The 2133-nt window shown below is 35.4% G+C and overlaps 1 non-coding gene across 1 annotated transcript; it reads right to left on the reverse strand.

Annotated features, from left to right (window-relative positions):
• Nucleotides 1-1199: 1199 nt before the first annotated feature.
• Nucleotides 1200-1306, reverse strand: LOC139878976 (small nucleolar RNA R71). Its single transcript, XR_011769834.1, has one exon. It is a non-coding gene; the product is annotated as a small nucleolar RNA R71 (small nucleolar RNA).
• Nucleotides 1307-2133: the final 827 nt, after the last annotated feature.

Here is a 2133-nt window from a genome sequence, read left to right on the forward strand (position 1 = left end):
ATAATTTTACGACATCGTTTTTCGCTTTAATAGATTTTAGTGCCAATTTAAGTAATTGTCGCTTTTTCCTTTTAGAATTGCATTTTTAGTACCTTTAGAATTTTTAGATTTTAGTCGCAACTTTTAGTTTTAAGTTTTTAGACGCTAAGATTTAGACGTAAAACTTTAATTTCTGAGTTTTAGTTTGTTTTTCGACGTTTATTTTCTTCTTCTTGTTTTTCGACGCTCTTTCTCTTTTTCATTTCTACGAGCTAGTTTTTTAGGACATAGATTTTTAGCCATTTTTTTAAAATTTCGACGAAAAATTATTGTACGTGATTAAATCAATAGACACCAACTTTTTGGTTCGTAGTAATAGTTGGATTTGTTAGTGGCGAGTTGTGGATTTTCCGATTTAAAAGATCCTGGCTACCTGCTGCATCTATTGGCTATTCGAAACGTGGGCAAAATCAGAAAAGTCTATTAATTTGATAACTTATATAATTTTTATAACTAATAAGATATTCAGTGAATGCACCGAGCAAAACGCTCACCACCTTTTATACGTTCACCACCTGTAACCTGATCAAGACATCTAGCCAATATTGTCACCGTTAATTTTTCTTTAGAATCATCATTTAGTCAAAGAAGTACTCCAACTCAAATTTCTGATAATCCATTTTTTGAACCCGACTTCACAATTGAGGACCCGGAGGATATTCAAGGACAATTAAGAGATCCTGAACCACTAATCATTCCTCCTAAACCACAAATTATTCATCCGGAGGTTATCGAGGAAGAAACTGTTAAATCAGAATCTTCTAATGATTCAGATTCAACAAATTCAAAAATGGAAGAAACGGAACCTCAAAGTATAGAAGACCGAATGAGAGCCACACGCACGGGCCAAGGTCATGCCATTAATCAGCTAGATGTTAATGTGCCAGATTTTGAAATCAAAGGACAAATCCTACAGATGATCACTAATCAGTGTCAATTTAGTGGTACAACAAAAGAAGATCCAAACGAACATCTTCGACTTTTAATAGGATTTGTAATCTATTTAAAATTCGAGAAGTTGAGGATGAAACTATTTATCTTATGTTGTTCCCCTGGACTTTAAAGGGGGAAGCCAAAGATTGGTTAGAGGAGCGATTGATACATGGGATGTTTTAGTTGAGAAATTTCTTAAAAAATTCTTTCCTGCATCTAAAGCCGTGAGACTTCAAGGAGAAATTGCCACGTTTGTGCAAAAGCCAAATGAAACGTTATTTGAGGTGTGGACAAGATTCAGAAAAATGTTAAGAGGATGTCCTCAACATGGTTTAGACACTTTTCAAATAGTGCAAATATTTTACAAAGGCGTCGACGTCGCTACAAGAAAAGACATCGACACAGCAGCTGGTGGTTCCATTATGAAGAAAACCACAACCGAAGCTCACAAAATTATTGATAACACAGCCTTCCACTCACATGAGTGGCATCAAGAAAAAGATATTTTTCGTTCATCTAAAGCGGCTAGAGCCGATTCTAGCCATGACTTTGATTCCATTTCCGCAAAGCTAGATGCTTTCGAAAGACGAATGGAAAAGATGACTAAAGATATTCACTTAATACGCATTAGTTGTGAGCAGTGTGGAGGACCACATTTGACAAAAGATTATCTCAGTGTTGAACAAACAATGGAACAAAGAGAGAATGTTTCATACATGAACCAAAGGCCGGGAAATAATTATCAACCGCCAAGGCCAAACTACAATCGAAATCAAAACATTCCATATAATCCAAATGCTCAGCACAACAACCAACAAGGTCCTAGCAATCAACAAGTATCTAACAATACTTACAATCAGCAAAGACCTGGTTATTTTAATAAACCACCACAAACCGATGAGAAAAAGACAAATTTAGAAGACATGGTTTTAAAGCTAGTTGAATCTCAAACGCAGTTTGTTACATCTCAGAAACAGACTAATGAACAAAATGCTCAAGCATTTAGAAATCAACAAGCTTCAATCTAAAATCTGAAACAAGAAGTGAGTAACCTAGTAAGGTTAATTGGTGAAAGAAAACTGGGGAGTTTACCTAGCGATACAAATGCTAACCCCCAAAATGAAACAGCTAAAGCCATTACCACAAGAAATGGTATGACAT

The sequence above is a fragment of the Rutidosis leptorrhynchoides genome, chromosome 11 (assembly GCF_046630445.1).
Source record: "Rutidosis leptorrhynchoides isolate AG116_Rl617_1_P2 chromosome 11, CSIRO_AGI_Rlap_v1, whole genome shotgun sequence".
NCBI lineage: Eukaryota > Viridiplantae > Streptophyta > Magnoliopsida > Asterales > Asteraceae > Rutidosis > Rutidosis leptorrhynchoides.